The 23117-nt window shown below is 41.7% G+C and overlaps 2 pseudogenes; one reads left to right on the plus strand and one right to left on the minus strand.

Annotated features, from left to right (window-relative positions):
* LOC103226309 (coiled-coil domain-containing protein 86 pseudogene) overlaps positions 1-22193 on the plus strand; it is a 48156-nt pseudogene extending 25963 nt beyond the window's left edge.
* On the minus strand, positions 14624-21009 carry LOC140709651 (26S proteasome regulatory subunit 4 pseudogene; annotated as a pseudogene).
* Positions 22194-23117: the final 924 nt, after the last annotated feature.

The raw sequence follows: 23117 nt of genomic DNA on the forward strand, positions 1-23117 counted from the left end.
TGGTCTATATCTCTGTTTTGGTACCAGTACCATGCTGTTTTGGTTACTGTAGCCTTGTAGTATAGTTTGAAGTCAGGTAGCGTGATGCCTCCAGCTTTGTTCTTTTGACTTAGGATTGTCTTGGAGATGCGGGCTCTTTTTTGGTTCCATATGAACTTTAAAGCAGTTTTTTCCAATTCTGTGAAGAAACTCATTGGTAGCTTGATGGGGATGGCATTGAATCTATAAATAACCTTGGGCAGTATGGCCATTTTCACGATATTGATTCTTCCTATCCATGAGCATAGAATGTTCTTCCATTTGTTTGTGTCCTCTTTTATTTCACTGAGCAGTGGTTTGTAGTTCTCCTTGAAGAGGTCCTTTACATCCCTTGTAAGTTGGATTCCTAGATATTTTATTCTCTTTGAAGCGATTGTGAATGGAAGTTCATTCATGATTTGGCTCTCTGTTTGTCTGTTACTGGTGTATAAGAATGCTTGTGATTTTTGCACATTAATTTTGTATCCTGAGACTTTGCTGAAGTTTCTTATCAGCTTAAGAAGAGTTTGGGCTGAGACAATGGGGTTTTCTAAATATACAATCATGTCATCTGCAAAGAGGGACAATTTGACTTCTTCTTTTCCTAACTGAATCCCCTTGATTTCTTTCTCTTGCCTGATTGCCCTAGCCAGAACTTCCAACACTATGTTGAATAGGAGTGGTGAGAGAGGGCATCCCTGTCTTGTGCCTGTTTTCAAAGGGAATTTTTCCAGTTTTTGCCCATTCAGTATGATATTGGCTGTGGGTTTGTCATAAATAGCTCTTATTATTTTGAGGTATGTTCCATCAATACCGAATTTATTAAGCGTTTTTAGCATGAAGGGCTGTTGAATTTTGTCAAAAGCCTTTTCTGCATCTATTGAGATAATCATGTGGTTCTTGTCTTTGGTTCTGTTTGTATGCTGGATTATGTTTATTGATTTGCGAATGTTGAACCAGCCTTGCATCCCAGGGATGAAGCCCACTTGATCATGGTGGATAAGCTTTTTGATGTGCTACTGAATCCGGTTTGCCAGTATTTTATTGAGGATTTTTGCATCGATGTTCATCAGGGATATTGGTCTAAAATTCTCTTTTTTTGTTGTGTCTCTGCCAGGCTTTGGTATCAGGATGATGTTGGCCTCATAAAATGAGTTAGGGATGATTCCTTCTTTTTCTATTGATTGGAATAGTTTCAGAAGGAATGGTACCAGCTCCTCCTTGTACCTCTGGTAGAATTCAGCTGTGAATCCATCTGGTCCTGGACTTTTTTTGGTTGGTAGGCTTATTATTTATTGCCTCAATTTCAGAGCCTGCTATTGGTCTATTCAGGGATTCAACTTCTTCCTGGTTTAGTCTTGGAAGAGTGTAAGTGTCCAGGAAATTATCTATTTCTTCTAGATTTTCTAGTTTATTTGCGTAGAGGTGTTTATGGTATTCTCTGATGGTAGTTTGTATTTCTGTGGGGTCGGTGGTGATATCCCCTTTATCATTTTTTATTGCGTCTATTTGATTCTTCTCTCTTTTCTTCTTTATTAGTCTTGCTAGCGGTCTGTCAATTTTGTTGATCTTTTCAAAAAACCAACTCCTGGATTCACTGATTTTTTGGAGGGTTTTTTGTGTCTCTATCTCCTTCAGTTCTGCTCTGATCTTAGTTATTTCTTGCCTTCTGCTAGCTTTCGAATGTGTTTGCTCTTGCTTCTCTAGTTCTTTTAATTGTGATGTTAGAGTGTCAATTTTAGATCTTTCTTGCTTTCTCTTGTGGGCATTTAGTGCTATAAATTTCCCTCTACACACTGCTTTAAATGTGTCCCAGAGATTCTGGTATGTTGTATCTTTGTTCTCATTGGTTTCAAAGAACATCTTTATTTCTGCCTTCATTTCGTTATGTACCCAGTAGTCATTCAGGAGCAGGTTGTTCAGTTCCATGTAGTTGAGCGGTTTTGATTGAGTTTCTTAGTCCTGAGTTCTAGTTTGATTGCACTGTGGTCTGAGAGACAGTTTGTTATAATTTCTGTTCTTGTACGTTTGCTGAGGAGTGCTTTACTTCCAATTATGTGGTCAATTTTGGAATAAGTGCAATGTGGTGCTCAGAAGAATGTATATTCTGTTGATTTGGGGTGGAGAGTTCTATAGATGTCTATTAGGTCTGCTTGCTGCAGAGATGAGTTCAATTCCTGGATATCCTTGTTAACTTTCTGTCTCGTTGATCTGTCTAATGTTGACAGTGGAGTATTGAAGTCTCCCATTATTATTGTATGGGAGTCTAAGTCTCTTTGTAAGTCTCTAAGGACTTGCTTTATGAATCTGGGTGCTCCTGTATTGGGTGCATATATATTTAGGATAGTTAGCTCTTCCTCTTGAATTGATCCCTTTACCATTATGTAATGGCCTTCTTTGTCTCTTTTGATCTTTGATGGTTTAAAGTCTATTTTATCAGAGACTAGTATTGCAAGCCCTGCTTTTTTTTGTTCTCCATTTGCTTGGTAAATCTTCCTCCATCCCTTTATTTTGAGCCTATGTATGTCTCTGCATGTGAGATGGGTCTCCTGACTACAGCAGACTGATGGGTCTTGACTCTTTATCCAGTTTGCCAGGCTGTGTCTTTTAATTGGAGCATTTAGTCCATTTACATTTAAGGTTAATATTGTTATGTGTGAACTTGATCCTGCCATTATGATATTAACTGGTCATTTTGCTCATTAGTTGATGCAGTTTCTTCCTAGCCTCGATGGTCTTTACATTTTGGCATGTTTTTGCAATGGCTGCTACCAGTTGTTCCTTTCCATGTTTAGTGCTTCCTTCAGGGTCTCTTGTAAGGCAGGCCTAGTGGTGACAAAATCTCTAAGCATTTGCTTATCTGTAAAGGATTTTATTTCTCCTTCACTTATGAAACTTAGTTTGGCTGGATATGAAATTCTGGGTTTAAAATTCTTTTCTTTAAGAATGTTGAATATTGGCCCCCACTCTCTTCTGGCTTGTAGAGTTTCTGCCGAGAGATCTGCTGTTAGTCTGATGGGCTTCCCTTTGTGGGTAACCCGACCTTTCTCTCTGGCTGCCCTTAAGATTTTTTCCTTCATTTCAACTTTGGTGAATCTGGCAATTATGTGTCTTGGAGTTGCTCTTCTCGAGGAGTATCTTTGTGGTGTTCTCTGTATTTCCTGGATTTGAATGTTGGCCTGCCCTACTAGGTTGGGGAAGTTCTCCTGGATGATATCCTGAAGAGTGTTTTCCAACTTGGTTCCATTTTCCTCCTCACTTTCAGGCACCCCAATCAGACATAGATTTGGTCTTTTTACATAATCCCATACTTCTTGCAGGCTTTGTTCATTTCTTTTTCTTCTTTTTTCTTTTGGTTTCTCTTCTCGCTTCATTTCATTCATTTGATCCTCAGTCGCTGATACTCTTTCTTCCAGTTGATCGAGTCGGTTACTGAAGCTTGTGCATTTGTCACGTATTTCTCGTGTCATGGTTTTCATCTCTTTCATTTCGTTTATGACCTTCTCTGCATTAATTACTCTAGCTATCAATTCTTCCACTTTTTTTTTCAAGATTTTTAGTTTCTTTGCGCTGGGTACGTAATTCCTCCTTTAGCTCTGAGAAGTTTGATGGACTGAAGCCTTCTTCTCTCATCTCGTCAAAGTCATTCTCCATCCAGCTTTGATCTGTTGCTGGCGATGAGCCGCGCTCCTTTGCCGGGGGAGATGCGCTCTTATTTTTTGAATTTCCAGCTTTTCTGCCCTGCTTTTTCCCCATCTTTGTGGTTTTATCTGCCTCTGGTCTTTGATGATGGTGACATACTGATGGGGTTTTGGTGTAGGTGTCCTTCCTGTTTGATAGTTTTCCTTCTAACAGTCAGGACCCTCAGCTGTAGGTCTGTTGGAGATTGCTTGAGGTCCACTCCAGACCCTGTTTGCCTGGGTATCAGCAGCAGAGGTGCAGCCATCTTTAATTCATTACAGGCAGATCAATTCCTTTCTGAGGACATAATGTACCACAAAGGGTATCTCTGACATTGCCCGATTATTCTGCAAATGTACTAGTGCATTACATTTCTTAGAAAATCACCTAAAGGCCCGGCCCTTCTCCCAATTTTAATGTATCTTACTATTATGGAAAGTAATTAGGTTCAGGAACTGTGCATTTCTTTGCACTTCTAGCTCATTGCTATTGATGACCATTAGTAAATAAAAGCATTTCATTTTTTAATTTCTCTTTTGTCTTTACTGCATTCTTGGTTGAAATAATACCTCTATATCCTGTATGAACTAATCAAAAAGAGCTCTAATCAACGCAGGGGAGCATATGTAAATAGTCTCTCTTGAAAACAAAAGTGTAAACATAAGCACAATTTGCTAATTATTCTGATCTCATGTTGAGATGAACTCTTTAGTCATGACATTTATCCAAGACAATATTTTTCTAAACAAGTATTTTTCTAAACAAACCTGGTATTTCCTTTAAATTCATTTACTCCTTCCTTCCTTCCTTCCTTTTCCTTTCCTCCCTCCCTCCCTTTTGAATGCTTTGACTTGCATCGCCCACTTTGGCACTGTTGATAGAAAGATGAATGAAACAGAGACCTTGCCTTCAATGACCTCACAATCTGAGGAACTAAAATGTGTACAACTTTATATACAGCATGCTAGATAATGATGAGGGCAATCATGGTATAAAGCAAGGGGTGAGGAAACACAGGAAAAAGGGAGTCAATTCTGCCCAGGAGCATCAGGGAAGGCTTTGCAGAGCATATGGGAGAGTGACCCATGCCAGCAGAAGGGCAGCAGAGGACTGGGCAGCACAGGGTGAGGCTACATTGAGAACAGCATTGACTGCCGCACTTTGGCCAACTTCTTATAAGTGGTGATGAGAGAGCAAAGGCTTTTGGTGGGTTTTGTTTTTGTTTTTGTTTTTTGAGACAAGGTCTCATTCTGTCACCCAGGCTGTATATAGTGCAATGGTGTCATCATAGTTCACTGCAGCCTCAAACTGCTGGACTCAAGTGATCCTCCCACCTCAGCTTCCCAAGTAGCTGGGACCACAGGTATGTGCCACCATGCCTGGCTAGTTTTTTCAATTTTTTTATAGAGATGGGGGTCTCACTATGTTGTCTAGACTGGTCTCAAACTCCTGCTCTCACAGGATTGTCCCGTCTTGACCTCCCAAAGTGCAGGTTTACAGGCATGAGCCACTGCACCCAGCTGGCAAAGACTTTTAATAAATGCTTCCAGGTTGGTGCCACTCTGTTGGGGCATTATCTGGGCACTAGGCCCTCCAGTTTACCTCTTTGTACCCAGCTGCTTCTCCTGCCCATGGAATCATGATGTGACTGGACTTCCTTCTCAGGCTTCCCATCCTTCTTGGCTCTCGTCATTGTGCTCCTGCGTCGTGGGGCTCCCCCAGCGTGTCCCATCAGAGATGTTCCCTCTGCCACTCTGCCCTCCCCCAGCATCCCCATCTCCTGGTAAGCCCTGATCCTTTGCCTTGTTGGGGTAAGAGGTTAGAGAGCCAGAGCCTGCGCAAGCAAGGTCACTGAAATGGTCTCAAAGAAGAGAAAATAGAAAACGTGAAGACTTCTTGTTGTCGCCCCACCTTTATGCTTCCCACTCTCTGAGGTCCTGCTCCCTGGAGAAACCCTCCTGTCCTTCAAGGATGGCACCTCTGTGACCTGGTCCCTGATCTGTCGGGGTCGCTGCAATTTCCTCTTAACCCTGACAGCATTTAAACCTTTTAGGGAAATGATCACGGTCTCCACTTGTGTCAGAGTTGTCATTTTTCAGCTTGTCTTGTCCCATTTCCTGCCCACTCATTCTATCCATGTTTTCTGAGGGCAAGATGCATCTTGAATGCTTTTAAAACACTTCAAATAAACAGGACATGGGCACTGCAGTAAATGCAAATAAGCAAAAAGAAGGAAAGAAAAATGATCAATGATGCCACCACTGTTAACATTTTGGTATGTCTTTTGTCCTTTATTTTGATATGACTTTTTTTCTTTGTATATTTAGATATGTAATTTTTTAAAAGCCCCATTACATGTGCTGTTGAGCCTTGTATGTAGTAGGCCCCCAGGAAATGTTTGTTAGATGAATAGTGAGTAAATGAGTGAAAAGTGATCTACTGAATGATTCTTTGGAAATCTTCCCAGGAGATAACTCATCCCGAGAAATAATGTGCGACTCCTAAGAGGAGAACGGCTCCAGAATCTTATCTAAATGTGTAGCAAATGAAGATAATTTTGAAACTTAATTCACCAACTCATCGATTTACTTGTTGAGTACCTACCAGGTGTTGGGCTTCTATGGTGGTCATTAGGTGCAGTAATAGTGGAAGCTCTGGTGACCGATTCAGCATTTTGGAAGAGTGTAAAGACGAATCTGTGAGAGAATTTCAGCACTGTTATGTGGGGAGGGGGGTTCCCAGCTGTTAACATTCATCCTTATGTCTGTTTGGTGGTTATAGCCTTGGAGCGGACCTGTGTCTATCAGGGGCTCTTAGCTCAGTCACTTGGCCCTGCCAACCATCCAACCTACTTTTCTTTAATTCCTGGGGCCTCCCAGGAGACTTTCCCTCTGAAGATGGAATGCACAGAATGTCAGCCGACTCTCCTGATTCTCTGGGCAGAGCGTGTTCGTATATAGCCAGCCTGGCTTACTAGTCAGTCTCTGGGGAGTTTAACAAGGATGGGGGCCCCCTGAATCCTGGCACCTCTTTGAAAACTAACAAAGCTGAAGACCAGATTCTGTGGGCAGGTCAGGGCAGTCAGAGGCAAGGACCTGGGTGGGTCACCGTTTTTCAGCCTGCCAAACCCTCCCAGTCCCCTACGATACAATGTTAGGGCCTGAATGACGTGGCTGCTGAAACTCTCGGCCCCAGGAACAGAAATCAGAATTAAAATTTCAAAGCCCTATATAATCTGTAAAGGTGCATGTAAACAGTATTACTGCCGTCATTATGAGTACCGGAATGCTGCAAGTGCTTGGCGGTAAGGAGCCTGTGTGTTTTTAATTTCCTCTAAGACACTTAGAATAGCCATTTGGTGGCCAATATGTTCTCAATAGCTGCTGCTGAATAGTAATAATATGTGGTTTATGCAATATCCATGCTTATACCTTCAAATAAACATTTTTTCCCAAGCATTGGGATCCATGGACAACTTTGAATGGTGCACCAAAGTTCCAGAGTTCTTTATTGATCTTTTCTTTCCATTTTGGGATTTTAACAAAACAGTTGTTGGATATTAAAATCCACATAACATGAGAGCATAGGAGCATCATTAAAGATGAGAAATTATTGGGACAATGAGATACCTGACACCAGTCAGGGTGGCTATAATAAAAAGATGGATAATAACAATTTCCACATGGAGATGTGGAAAAATCAGAACCCGCATACACCAGTGATGAAAATGTAAAGCAGTGCAGCCACTTTGGAAAATAGTTTGGCAGTTCCTCAAAATGTTAAGAATAGATTTATCATATGACCCAGCAATTCCTCTTCTAGGTCTATAACAGAGAAAATTGAAAGCAAGTGTACAGAAACTTGTACATAAATGTTTGTGGCATCATTATTGATACAGCTCAAAGGTGGGAACAACCCAAATGTCCATGGATGGAGAAATGGGTAAATAAAATCTGGTACGTACATACAACGGAAGGTTATTCCACCAGAAAGAGGAGTAGATGCTGATAATGCTGCACCATGATGGACCTTGAAAACACGGCGTGGTGTGAAAGAAACAAGTCACAGAAGAATACATATGGTATGATTTTGTTGATATTAAATGTTCAGAGACAGAAATAGTGGTTTCCTGGAACTGCATGGGCATGTACGTGTGTGTGTGTGTGCATGCGTGTGTGTGTGTGTGTAGGGGGAATGGGCATGTAGAAAGAGAAAGGAGGGTGACTACTAAGGGGTATGGGGTTGGGGGATAAAAATGTTCTAAAATTGTGGTGATTGCACAACTCTGTAAATACACTGAAAAATATCAAGCCAGGTGCAGTGGCTCACACCTATAATCCCAGCACTTCGAGAGGCCAAGGTGGGAGAGCCCTTGAGCTCAGGAGTTCAAGACCAGCCTGGACAACATAGTGAGACTTCGTCTTTACTAAAAATAAAACATTTAGCCAGGTGTTGGGGTGTGTGCCTGTGGTCCCAGCTACTCCCTGGGGGATAGTGGGCGGCGGGGGGGGGGGTGGGGTGGGGGTAAGAGGATTGCTTGAATCCAGGAGGTTTTTAAAAAGCAGTTGTTTTTAAAAAAGATGATGAAACAGATAATTTTAGAAGCAGCTCAACTTTTGTTAATGTTCATTTATCTTCTTAGTTTGATCAACCTTTCATAATGAGCTCCACAACTGCAAAACTGAAGCTGTGACACCCACTACACTTGTCTCCCTGGACTCTGGAAGGGGCTGCAAGTGAGGTTTGCATCTGACTCTTAGCCTGCCTTCCTTTCCCAGAATCCTTAGTGGGCCGTTTGCCTATTCTGCAGCCTTCGCCTTGGTCCCTTAGGCTCTATAAATCACACTTTCCATTCTGACCTCTCATTTTAAAGTGATCTGAGATATTTTGTATAAAGGATGAGGCAGCACATAAAAATAACTAGTATTGTACCGATTTGTCTCATCTGGTAGTTTGTGATACATATTTGTAAAGTTCTAGCAAATGTGAGAAGCCACAGAAAATTGCCTTTTGTCCGAATACAGGAGCTAGATTTTTTTTCTTTTATGTTATTGATCAGTGAGGTAGGTGCAATGATATTTTATTTCATAGTTTTCCTGCAGTAGCAACACCCACCCAGCCTGCTGCAACTGCCCGGCCAACTAAATGAGCCAGTCATTCTACAGGAACGTCAGCCATGGAAAAGTCGAGCTTGCTGGATTCATGGGCCAGGCAGCTCCATTTCCCCAAACTGCAAATGCAACTTGAACTATACGACTTACTAAGGGAGCACTTTGTTACAGACAAGTTCGAAGACTCTGTTTGACAGTTGAAGTCAGACCGTTTTGATTTTTACATAAAGATAGTTAAACATTGTCTTGACAGGTTTATTCTAATTTGGTAAAGGCAATAATTTTATGGGATGGTAACTGTTTCCTTGCAGTCATGATTCCTGCTGTTACTCTTGCATTTTCTTCTAATTGGCAGATTGATGGGTTCCCAAGAATTTGCTTAAAAACCATTTGCAGAGGAAGAGGGACAAATCAGAGGGTCGTGCTTTCTCTCCTGAAAGACCACTTCTAGTAGTGTGGGCAACGGGTCTATTTTTACTCACAATTTACAAATTATTTTTGGCATATTAATAGACTTTTGCCTATTTAAATTTAATTTGTATGAAGGCAATAAATGTGCTTAGTTTAAAAGTCAAATAATACTACAGGACTTATGAAGAAAAACAGCAATCCTTTCCCGACTCAACCCCCTCCTCCAATTCCTGTTTCCCAAAGGAAATTCCTTTAATCTCTTTAGCTGTTCCTCCTGCTATGTACCTTCATATTTCCAAAAAACAACATTATACTGTTTTCTCTTTTTCACTTACAGATATCACCCACTGACTTCCTGCTATGAAAGATCAGAATTGAGCTTTCTTATATTCCTCTGCCCCGTCATCCTTGAAACTTTTTTCCTGCTCTTCTGTGGAAAATCCTCTGGCTTTTGTTTATTTTTATTGTGGTGGTTGTTAATCTCACGTCTTTCTCTTTCTTGACAACAGTCTTGGTTTGGTGGAGTGCGTCTTCTAGTGACTTCTCAAAAAGTGATATATGGAAGATACATTTTGAGACCTTGTCTTAACCCCCTCATCCTCACTTGAAAGCTTAGCTGAGTATAAGATCCTAGTTTGGAAATTATTTTCCCTTAGGATCTCAAAGGCATTTTTCCATTATCTTCTAACATGATGATGATGATGATGATTATTATTATTATTATTTTGAGGCAGGGTCTCACCCTGTCATTCAGGCTAGAGTGCAGTGACGTGATCACAGCTCACTGCAGCCTCTATCTCCTGGGCTCAAGCAATCTTCCCACCTCAGCCTCCCAAGTAGCTGGGATGACAGGAATGTGCTACTACACCCAGCTAATTTTTTTTATTTTTACTTTTGTAGAGATGGGGTCCTATTATGCTGCCTAGGTTGGTCTGAAACTCCTGGGCTGAAGTGATCTTCCCGCCTTGGCCTGCAAAAGTGTTCGGATTGCAGGCATGAGCCACCATGCCTGGCCTGTCTTCTAATTTCTGGTATTGCTATTAAGAAGACTGATCCCATATTTATTTTACCTGTGACCTGTTCTCTCTCTCCCTGTTAGAGCTCTCAGGATTTTCTTTATCCTCAGAACTCTGAAATATCATTATGAAATGCTTTGTTATGAGTCATTTTCATTAAGTATGCTGGGCTTTTCAGCCCATTCAATCTGAAATACTACATCCCTCAGGGAAATTTTTTGTATAATTTTTTGATAATTCCTTGGTCCATTTTATCTGTCCTGTCTTTCAGCAATTAGACCTTCTGAATTGATTCTCCAATTTTCTCTTCTCAATTTCTTTGACTATTTATTCTATTTACTGTGAGAGTTACTCAATTACCTTCTAATTCGTTTATTACATTTAAAATTTCTGTCATCATGGGTTTAATTTCCAAGAGCTTTGTCTTGTTTGCTGGATCTTCCTTCTTTCTAGTATCTGATTTTGCTTACTCTCTGAGGATATCAATCACTATTCTGGAAGCTTCCCCCTGCTCCTTGCATTGTTTCTGTGTCCTCTACAAAGCCTGCATTATGGGACAGCTAACTCAGTGTGCAGCTTGAGCCAAAGAAACAGAAGGAAATCACGATTGAAACCTGCTTCTTTTTGCCCCTGAAGACACTGCTTCATAGTGAATCTCTTTGTAAAACATTTGACTTCTCCTTCCTTTCAGTGCTGTTGCTTTTTCCTTAATCAAGTGTCTTAGTCAGATTTTAATCAAAATTGGTATTGGTCAGGATTCTCCAGAGAAACACACACACACACACACACACACACACACACCCTATTGGTTCTCTCTCTCTCTCTCTCTCTCTATGTATATATGAAACTTGGAAACCACCTATTTGTCATTCTTGTTATGTATATGCATATGGAGAGAGTGAGAGAGATTATAAGGAATTGGCTAATGAAGGCTGGCAAGTCCCAAACCTGCAGAGTAGACCAGCAGGCTAGAGACCCAGAGAAAAGCTGATGTCGCACTTTAAGTCCAGCTATCATTTGGTGGATTTTCTTCTCTTCTAGGTCTGAACTTAAAAAGAAAAGAAAAACAAACAGAAACTCTCTGAAACTGTCCTTATTCTCACAGCTTCTAATATCACCCCTGTGGGAATCCATAGTGCCTCAACGTGATTTCTAAATCGTTCTGTACACAAGACCTGGTTCTGCCTCAACTACCACCTACAGGACAGTTCCCCTTGAAGATTTTGGTGCTTCAGATGTAACACTTTCACATCAATCTAATATCAAACCAATTTTCCACAATAGGAACTTCTCGCTCCAGCAGTCACTCTTCTCACAGTCTCTCAGGTTGAGACTCAGAAACCACATGTTCATCATTCTCACCTTGTCCCAACAGCCATTAGCACCCAGCTGATGCTCCCTGGGAACTGTTCTCCTATTCCCTCCCCATTCGCTGTTACCCTCTCAATGTGGGATGTGCTTGGTCATGTTCTGTGCTCCAGGGACTGTAGTGAGGTCCAGCACTGTGAAAGGTATAAGACATGGTCACTGTTCAAGGAACTCACAATCTACAACCTGGAAGCATATGACACGGCTGGCTTGTAAGTCACCTCAAGTCAGGGGTGTGTCTGGGCATTGTTTAGATGCCTGTTGTTGCAGGTTGGGCTACCCAGGAAGCAGGCTCTGAGGCGTAGATGAATTTGCAGGAGCTTTGTAGGGGGTGCTCTTGGGATGACACCTGAGGGAAGGGAGGGGAGGGAAGCAAGGTCGGGCAGGGGGAGGAGTCCAGCTGCGGTGTGGTCTCAATGGCAACCTTGGTAGATGCTAAGGAGAGTTCTGAAGCAGAACTTTTCAGAGTTGTCCCAGTTGGGGAATAGGGGCCAGGATGTTATACCTCCAAGGACCAGTCATTGGATGCAGCAGGCCACCCCGGGAAAGGGGGTGACCTTGGATGAAGCGGCTCCCCATTGGGCGAGGCAATCTCTGAGGGCTTCTTGCCAGCAGCAGTCCCTGCAGCTGTAGAGTGGCCCTTCATCCCTTAAGGGGCCTGTGGGTGATGCAGGCCTGTGGCACCCACCAGACCTGTGGATGCTGGTATAGTCTCGACACCTCAGCATAGAGAACAAATAGGGGTTGAGTAAGTAAGCAATTCAGGAAGACTCAGGTAATCTTTTGGTAATCTCAGGTAATGCATTCTGTTTATTACATACCTAGTCCCACTTCATCAGAATGGGTTAGGGATTGAATTTAAAAATGGTACAATCACAGGCCCTGCCTGAAAGAAAGAAGCTTATAGTCCGACAGGGGCTACCAAAAGGTAAGCAAACAGGACAACATAATGAGAATCAGAAAACAGAGGGTTATGAAGTAAAAACACATTTTCAAAGAAGTCTTAGGACATGACAAAATGCTAAATAAAAAAAAGACTGTTTGTGTAAGCACTCATTTTCCAGCACACACTTTCATTATACTGGTGCCCAAAAATCCCTTGTAATTTGATTTTTAAACTAAGCAATTTTTTAAGTTGCCAGTCACCTAGAAACAATAAATGCACTGAACTTTTTATCAGTCAAGGTTCCTTCCCCCTGTCTTCTTACGGCATTTTTTTCTTTTCTGAGTATGAAAGTTTTACAAATATACACATGGAAAAAATGCTGGAAAGAAATTCATCAGAATGTTAACAGTGCGTATAACCCCCAAGTTGTCAATTTACATGTATTTTTTCCCTTTAAGTTTTTTTTTTATTTCCCATATTTTCTACAAGTGTGAATGACTTTTATAATCAAGCAAAATATACTTTTTAAATATAGGGTGAAAGTGTTGTGACAAAACTGTGTGAACACAGAAGACGAAAATGCAGAGCAGCAGGTGAGGGAGAGCTTCCTGGACGAGGTGTCACCTGCACCAAGCATTCAAGCTGAGCTGGGGCTGGGTGAGGAAAGGATGGTGTGCATGGTGCTGCACTTGAAGGGCACAGGCAGAAAGAACAAAACGTGCCATGAGTGTGAAGAAGCCCTAGAGTGTGAAGAAGCATGTTGGGTGAAAGGCTGAGAAACAGGGAGCCCTTGAGAGGGAAGAGATGAGGCTAGAAGGGCAAGAAAGGGCAGAGGATGAAGGGCCCCCAGGGATTAGGGATGCCAATCTGGAAGCCCACGCCAGACACTTGCACTCAACCTCTTCCAGCTTAAAAGGCCTTCATGATTGAACAGGGTATTGATTAATGGATGCTGTTTTGTGGAACTAATTTAGAAGTAAAAACTGATTTAGAGTGAAAAGCTTCATGCTTGACATGAAGTTTCTCAGCCTAAGCAAAGTGACCTGAATCAGGCAGAGAAAGTGGTCTGTCAATGCGAGAGATGATATAGACATGACTACACACACACACACACACACACGTACACACACACCACCCCACACCCTTAAGACTCTGGAATCTATATTTAAGGAAAAAAAAAGGAAGAAGAAAAGAACCAGCTCAGGTTCACTTTGCATACTTTAAAAGTAATAACCAAGATTTGCAGGTAACCCTTATCCAGGGATCTGAACTCTCTGCAGGTCATTAACAATGTTAACTGTTAGCAGCCTGGGAATCCATTAAAAACATATGTCGGGGGCTGTGGTCATCTAATGCTGCAGGAATGCATTTGGCTGAGCACTTAACTCGCCTTTGCAGAACTCAGCACCTCTCTGTCGTCCTGTGTGCCAGCTGGGCTGGGTTCGCTGGAGACACCCTTAGGGCCGTTTTATCTGGGGACACCCACACTATTAGCACCCACACTCGTTTCCTGTTCCGGTCTCAATTTTGTCTGTGTCTGGGAAGAACTAGTGGGCACTGCAGGCCACTGTTTTTTCTCCTAGCCCAGTCCATCCTTCCCTATCCCTGTGGCACTCACTGCCTACTTGGACTCTTACTACATCCAATCAGGATCTGCAATTCGCTTCCACTTGCAACCTTGCTCCCCTCCTACTTGCTTGCACGTGGCCACCTGGGCAATCTCTGAAGCAGAGATGAAGGAATCCTTTACTGGCTCCAAACTTGAATGACCCCCAGTTACCTGTGGCAGAGTCCGACTTCCCTACCATTTTTTACATGCACCTCCTACATCCAAGGTCCTTCATGGTCTGGCCAGATCTCACCTCTGCAGACCCATCACCTACCATCCCCCTTGGACTCCCTCCATGCCAGCTGGCCAGGAGCACCCTGTCCACAGAGCGCAGACATTGCTGGTTCCCCCTGAGGACACTGCTCACACTTAGCTATTAAGTTGGTGCAAAAGTAATGACAGTTTTGGCCTTTTTTTTTTTTTTTGAGACGGAGTCTCGCTGTGTCGCCCAGGCTGGAGTGCAGTGGCGCGATCTCGGCTCACTGCAATCTCCGCCTCCCGGGTTTATGCCATTCTCCTGCCTCAGCCTCCCAAGTAGCTGGGACTACAGGCGCCCGCCACCTCGCCCGGCTAGTTTTTTGTATTTTTTTAGTAGAGATGGGGTTTCACCGTGTTAGCCAGGATGGTCTCGATCTCCTGACCTCGTGATCCGCCCGTCTCGGCCTCCCAAAGTGCTGGGAGGCCATTTTTTTAAAAAGTAATTGCAAAAACCACAATTACTTTTGCACCAACCTTTTCCAACCTTTTTTTTGCCCTCTTCTCTGCCAGGATATGGTGGAAAGGATAGGCTTCAGAATCAGACCGGCCTGGGTTTTAATCCTGTATTAGCATCACTAAACATGTGATCTAGAACAAGGTATTTCATCTCCCTACACTTCCTCATTTGTAAAGCAAGGATCTTATTCTCTCCCTCAGAAGGCTATTGTGAGGATTATATCCAATGTTTACGTAACACAATGTACAGGGGGACATATCCTGTTGACTTAGGTTTTGACTGAATTTCCAAATGGAGACATAGGGGGAAAGGAACTCTGTATTTGAAAGAGTGGAACAAGAAACGTCCCTCTGGATTCACAAAGGGATTCAGCAAGCATGACCCTAGCAGACTTTGCAAGAGGAGGCTAGAGCTTCACTGCACTTCATAGGGCTTACATATTAAGTTTACCAGGTAGCCCCATGGGGGCCCTACTTCACTGGAGGGGAGAAGGCAGAAACCTCCCTCATGATATATGGCAAAGCCTTTTCTAAAATACCTTCCTGCAACCCGCCCCCTATATATATAAAATATTTATTTATTTATTTATTAGAGACAAGCTCTTGCTCTGTCACTTAGGCTGGATTGCAGTGGTGAGATCATAGCTCACTGCAACCTCAAACTCCCGGGCTCAAGCGATCGTACCAGCGTAGCTGGTACGCCAGTCATGCACCACTGTGCCTGGTGTCTTTACACAAATAAAGATGTTAGTTAAAAATCATGAAACCACAACACATGAAAGTTTCAAGGTGCAAAGGCAGAGAAAGGCAGCTGATTCCTGACAGAATGACAGGGCAGTAGCCAGGGTTGAGGTGGCAGTAGCCAAAGTGTCTTTTTTTTCAAAATCTCTGCTGAGAATGTACTGTCCATCTTCTTCTAGTCAGGGATTGACTAGTTGGTTGTAAGGTTGCCAGCTTGCTCAAATAAAGACAGGAGACTATTAAACAGGTATAGGAGTGGCTCATGGAAGTCAGGAGCAGCTGGTCTTCATGGGGATTACAGAAGGCAACTGGGAAACTGTCAGGGACTCAGGCAGATCTAAACTGGATATGAGTCTGAAGTTTTGTTTTAGGATGACTTGGACCTTATCATGTCTGCAATTAGGACTGTTTTATTTCTATTTGTAGAGGCTGGGTATCATTCTGTCATCCAGGCTGGAGTGCAGTGGCATGATCTTAGCTCACTGCAGCCTCAAACTCCTGGGCTCAAGTAATCCTCATGCCTCAGCCTCCCAAAGTGCTGGGATTACAGGCATGAGCCACAAAGCCTGGCCAGGACTGTTTTAATAGCTGAAAGTGACCGGGAGAGACAGGCATCTAATATTGTCCAATTTCTGATAGACTGTGTTTGAAGGAGATAAATTAGGAAGCTTCCAGATTAAAGCCTACTTCTTTGGGCCCATTTAGTGAATAATTCTCTGCCATGTGTAAAAACATTTAGCACAATGTTTAGCATATAATAAGTGCTCAATAAATACAGTAGTAACAGTTATTATAGTATTTGCACCTGGTGCCTGGCACACAGTATTATTATTAAATAGTGTTATTTAGTAATAATAATATTGTTATTATCCAGGTACACATCTCTCCCCCAGCTAGACTGGTACTCCGTTTGCTGAATTAATTTTGGCAGATAGGGGAAGAACAGGCAGTTTGAACATGGAGTCTTTGCACTCACCAATGAAGAGACATGATGTACACAGAAAATAGTGGGAACTAGAAGAATTTGTCCAATAGCAGAGCGCTATGTTTGTTGGCTCTGACAGCTGTATCTGGCTCAGATACCTGGAATTCTGCATTCTCTTCAGAATAACTTCTAACAAGAAGTAGGGGCAATAAGATACATACAAAAGAGAGAGAATGGAAGAAAAAGGACATTTCTCCTGGTCCACACTGTGCCAGAGACCGTGCTGAGCCCTTTTCATTTGTTGTCTCATACAATGAGATGCAATAACAAACACGTGTGATTGTGGCTGGCATTACCCCAATAAAACATGGATACATTTTTAAAACGTGCAATGCTTGTACAGAGAACGATAAGCCTATTTTTTCCATTATAATTTTTGTGTAAACATGAAATGACAAGAGTTTAAAGATGGAGCCTCCCTGAGCACAAGCTTAAGAGTTCCAAATATAATCAAAATCCTCTTATTTATTTTCTTGCCTAAGTGGCTTCTCCCAGGAGGACAGAAGTTGCATTTCCTTCATTGTGTGCAGCAGTGGTCGCAAATGAATGTGCTTTACCATCAGAACAACTCTATGCACCTCTGCAAGGGTAGTTATCTCATTCAATAATAGGTACAGCCTAGAGACAGTGCAGTTTTAAACCCAAATCTTAGAAATTCCGAGGAATTAGTCACTCACTTGAAGAGTAGGAAAGGGTAAGACTGCAATAAAACAACACCTTGTTCCAAATAATATCTCCTTTATGCTTCTAAACTTCACCCAATCCATAGGCTAGTGTGAGTGGATGCATGTGATAAATGGAGACAGAAGGTGAAGAATGGGAAAGTTATGAAGAATTAACAAGTTCTTCAACGTAGAGTTGGGTTAAGGTTGTGAATATAAGCTGGAGAATGCCTTTACTTTCAAAATTTGAATGGGAAGATAAAAGCCTAAGAAAAAGTCATAGAAATTTAGATTTATAGATAATTTTGGTATCAACATATATTTGAAGTGCATTACATCAATGATGTCTTAGAAGATTAAAGTCATTGCTATACACAAACCTATGGAACTAAGTCACACCAAAACAAAAATCTGTTAAATAAATAGGTTTATTTTTTCCTACCTGATGTTTGTTAGCCAGGGCATATTTTTCTGGCTAGCAATTGCTTATATGAAAAACTACTGGTTCTAGAACAAACATTTCTGGTTTTTAGTTCGTGTCTGTGTGTAGAGAGAGAGAAAGAAAAAGCACAGTTTATTGGGAAGCAGAGTGTTGCACAGTGACCGACAGACAAAGGCAGCCCAGTGGATATCTTACACATCATACTCCAAAAAACTCACAGGATGTGTTGTTAATAAAAATAAACTGGAACACGAATTCCTCTGGGCAACTCCCCCAACCTCATCCCTTCGAGGGCTTGGGAAATCTCCCAGCCATTTTGCTGATGGCAACTGTGGTTCACTAGAGACAGAGCCCCTTGGGGGTGTCTTCTTGTTCTTTATAAAGAACATTTTCTTGAGATTTTTTGAAGTTTTCATTGTTACTTTCATTCCATGTTCTCTTAAGGCCATCAGACTAGCTTCTGTGCAAATTGCCTTGATGTCAAGTGTCAAGTTGTTCCAGGGTTACATCATTGGCCAGTGTCATGCTGCTTGTGTGCATCTGAAAGATGCCCTTCTTAGTCTTTTCATCAGGCAGGGGGAACTCGAGCTTCCTGTCAATGTAGCCTGGTCTGATAAGTGCTAGATCCAAAGTTTCTACTCAGCTTGTGGATATGATAACTTTCACATGTCCCCTTGAATCAAATCCATCCAACTGGTTCAACATTTCCAACATTACTTGCTGAATTTCTCTCTCACTACCAGAATTTGAGTCGTATCTTTTGTCCCAATAGCATCAATTTCATCAATAAACATGATGGAAGGTGCATGTTTTTCAGCAACTAGAAACAATTCCCATGTGAGTTTGGGCCCATTACATAGGTATTTCTTAATAAATTCAGAGCTGATCACTTGCAAGAGAGTGACTAAGCTGTGGTTTGCTACTGCCTTGGTTAACAAGGTTTCACCTGTGCCAGGTGGACCATAGTGAATGACCCCCTTAGGGGGCTTTATACCCATCTCTTCATAATATTCAGAATGGATTCCTTAATTTCCTGAATTTGGCCGTCCAATCCCCCAATATCAGCATAGGTCTCCTGGGGGGTCTTTTCCGTCTTCATCATTGTGACTAGGGGATCCGTGTCATCCATCAGCAACCCATATCACGGCATGCACCTTGTGGTTGAGCAGGAACTGAGCAGCCAGGTTCCAGCAGATCCTTGTCTACAAATCAAAGAATGCTGACGTAGGGCTCTGAGCCCACAGATGTAGACATGATGGCGTGATTGTCTTCAATACTCTCTTCTAAGGTTCCTACTGACATCAGGCTCCCCTCAGATCATCCACTTTTGATCTTTCCTCCTCTTGCTTTCCTTCTAATAGTTTCATTTGTTCCTGATTTCTAATGAATTCTTCCTTCATGAGAAGACAGTCTTTAATTCCAACTTTCAATCATTTTAACCCACACTGAGTGTGAGGTGTCATCAGTGGCAGTTTGCTGGCAGCATCTGATCCCTTGGTTTTCTTCTTCTTCCTTACTCTAGCTGGTATAGGAGGTTCATATTTCTTTTTCTTGTCCTTGTCATCCTTCTTGCCAGCTCCAAGACCATCACCACCACTCTGACTTTGACCCATCTTGCCCTGGCCACTCAAGCTGCCTAGTTTTTAAAATCTTTTGTACAGATGAGGTCTTGCTATGTTGCCTGGGCTAGTTTTGAACTCCTGGGCTCAAGCGATCCTTTTGCCAAAGTGCTGGGATTACAGATGTGAGCCATCGCACCCATCATAGAACAAACATTTCTTGACATGCTTCCAGAGACTTGGCTTTTAAAAGCCTACTGAAGATAGAAGGTGAATTCAGCCATAAGTACATCTACATGACTTGGTTCAGTAAAATTCCATGTGCTCTGTGAAGCTATTACTTTATCTTTCACTACCTGTGTTGAACAATTCTAAAACATAACTATTTTGTTGACTTGGTTTCAGGTTTATATGGAAAAGTGGGCATAATAACTCCTCTGTAGCTCACAACTCATGGGATGTATGGCTAGAAGTTTTAGGTTAGTGTCCCGAATTGTTCTAAGTGGCTCTGTGAGAATCTCTGTGGCAGGCACAGCTAGCAGCCTACTAGTTATTACTCCCTTTTCACCTTCCATTTCAGAAACATTTTATCTAGAGCAGCAATGTGTCCTACTCAAAATACTCACATCCCCATACTTCCTTGCAGCTGGGGCTGATACTTCATTTTCTAATTATCTTATTACTACTGAGTAATCCCTTTAATTGCAAGCATTGTTCTAATCTTGATTTTATTCACAGAATATTACATTAAAAAGGAAATAGTGATTTCACCAAGACCCCAGTGAGATGACCCAGGCTAAACCTTTGCCCACAACTTATTGTCCACTTATCTGAAAAGGAGTCATTCTAGAACTAAGCTTCATTTGAAGTGTGGCGTCAGGGAGCTTTGACACTAGAGCAAGATCCTTAGCAGAAGAACGAATCAGGGTTTAAATCAGGAAATCTTTAATTCAGAAAAAAGTGTTTAACATTTAATAAGATTTCAATTAATGTTCACTGTTGGCTTTTTAAAAATAAACACCCCAGCCAGGCCCAGTGGCTCACGCCTGTAATCCCAGCACTTTGGGAGGCCGAGGTGGGCAGATCACGAGGTCAGGAGTTCAAGACCAGCCTGGCCAACATGGTGAAACCCCGTCTCTACTAAAAACACAAAAATTAGCTGGGCGTTGTGGCACATGTCTCTAATCCCAGCTATGTGGGAGGCTGAGCCAGGAGAATTGCTTGAACCCGGGAGGCAGAGGTTGCAGTGAGCTGAGATCACGCCATTGCAGTCCGGCCTGGGCAACAGGGCAAGACTATGTCTCTAAATAAATAAATAAGACCCCAAGATTGAAGAATCATAGATACTTTAAAAATTTTCTTTATATTTTCCGTATGTTTCAAATTTTCTACAGTGAAGATCTACTACTTCATAACCAGAAAATAAAGATATTTTGCAGTATAATAAAAGAGTCTAGAAGAAAAAAGAAAGGCCTAATAAATATAATTTCCTTAGAGAACACTAGACGTTACATAGGATAATATTAAGAAAAACATCAACCTTAATATTTCCATCAGGTGTGTTTTTGAATGTCAGTTGCAGTTTGTTTCTGCCATGTGTGTGTTCCAAGTAGCTGAAGTTTTTAATGTCCAAGAATTCAATAATGTACTCTGTAAAATTCCCACTGATCTAATAATTTTTCTCCTTATGGACAGGCATGAAAAGCCCATTATCTTCAATGCAGAATTCTGCTCACAGAAATGGCCTAAATCTTGTTGGAAACAATAAGAATTGAGCAATCCGAATAACTCCAGCCTAACACTAGTATGACATTTGGTTAGGGAAGATGTCCCAAGAGAAATGTAAACTATTCGAAAACATTCTGTTACCAAAACTTGGACATAAAAAGAATGACAAATGGACTGGATGCAACAACTTAATTCTAAGCACGCATGGGTTTGGCTGCTGAGAATGCATTTTAACACGTACTATTTTTCATGTTCTCTTATATGGATATCATCCCTACCATATGAAGAAAGATCAATTGACATTTACTACTTGCCGAAGAACAGGTTAGAAGCAATCAGCAACCTCACTCCTGGCCTGGAATCAAGCCGAGTGAGTCACAGAGTCCTGGACCTTGGTGAGAGTCCCATCCAACTTCCCTCCCCAAGTACACCCCTGGGGACCAATTACAACCATCTGCCTAAGAGTTATTACTCTGTCCCCCAAATTAAAAGCTACAAATTGTCAAACAGAAGGAATACAAGAACAACAGAGTAAAATGACCACATCTTAAACCATTTGTAGAATGAATAATCCCTGACAGCTTCGGATGCGTGTGGCTGAGACCTTAGAAGGTGCAAGTCAAGTGTGAGGGAGTGACGGGCAGAGGCTTTGTTTCCATTCAAATGGGACGATATATGGGTCCAGGAACCCCAGACAGTGTGTGGATGCTATTGCTACATCGTCCCTGCCAACAGTCCAGCTCCATTTGGGAGAATGTGTACAAAGGCTTTTTGGTCCGAGTGGTTTCTTTATGGGCAGATTTACTCTTGCAAGACGTGTTTTAATGCAAAGGAAGTGTAATAGGAAACCTGCAGCATGTTAAGAGTTAGCTATTCTCTTGGAAAAAGTGGAATGATTCAGTGAACACTTTGAAGCATGCAATGTGTGATCAATATGTGAGGAGAGAGGATCAAGATGAGGAAATCCTAACTAGGAAAAGACAAGAGAAGAGGATTTCAGTGTTAACACCATTTAAAAGCCAAGCATTCCTCTGATAATGAACTCTTGCTACAAACCACAAGGCACAACTGCCTTTTGCTTTATTAAAAAATAAAAAGATGGGGATGTCTGACAAGAGAAATATTAGAGATCTTGTCTTAAGTGTTCTTGTACTGGAAGATATAAAACCATACATCCTCCTTTCTCACTTTCCTGCTTCTTTACAACCAAAGCCCAAGAAGGAAAAAATCATGGAAGTAATTGTCTGGGTCCCAGGGCCATTCCCACATACAGGAAAAGCAGGCACCTCAATGTGACTGAAAGATTTCTTCTCATCTTCTTTTTAAGATAGTGAGTGTGTGGAGGGTTGGGTCTGTGTTGGATTTTTAAACCCCTCCCTCATAGCACTATATCAGCCACAGAGCAATCTCTCAATAAATGCTAGGTGAAAGGAATGAATGGAATGGAATTATTATGACTTGGACTTTTTGTTGTTCTTATTCTTTAAGTCATATTTTCTGTGAGTTGCTGTTTAGATTGGAGTTTTAACAAGAATCATACACATGGCTGAGGACAGAATAAAGAAATATGAAGAATGAGGACTGGAGAGCGTGGGATAAAGAGTGTGATGTGGCTGCAGTTGCCCTCATCCCTTAAATGAGGAAGGTGGGTGAGAATGACCTCTAAGTTCCTTCTAGCTTCAAAGATTGTGAATTTTCCTGCATCCTCCCATCTCATTAATACTTTAGCTTTAAGCACCTCCCAATTCAAATCTCCTCTGCAATATTGCCTTTTCTATCCATTCCATCACTGTTAATCTAGCATATTGGCATGTCCAACAAAATGGGGACTTCAAAGGTTTTATTAAAGTATGAGACATCTCTATAACAGAATGCTGTCAACAGTGTGGCTGTTAACATTGACAATGCCACTGGATGGCATTGTTCATAATTTTTAAAAAGTTTAAAACAATGATATGATAGTAAATTAACCCTAGAATATCTGGAGGGAAGGAGAGTCACCAATATGGTGATTATCCATGAATGGTGGGATTATGGGTGGTTTTTTTTATTTCTTTTTGAGTGAATGCATTTTCTAGTATTTTTTACAATGAATGTAAGTTTCTTATGTTACAAAAATAGGAAAGAAATCAAAGACTTCATCTCAAATGATTCTAAAAATGATGGCCTGAGCTATTCTTTACTTT

The sequence above is a fragment of the Chlorocebus sabaeus genome, chromosome 21 (assembly GCF_047675955.1).
Source record: "Chlorocebus sabaeus isolate Y175 chromosome 21, mChlSab1.0.hap1, whole genome shotgun sequence".
Lineage (NCBI taxonomy): Eukaryota > Metazoa > Chordata > Mammalia > Primates > Cercopithecidae > Chlorocebus > Chlorocebus sabaeus.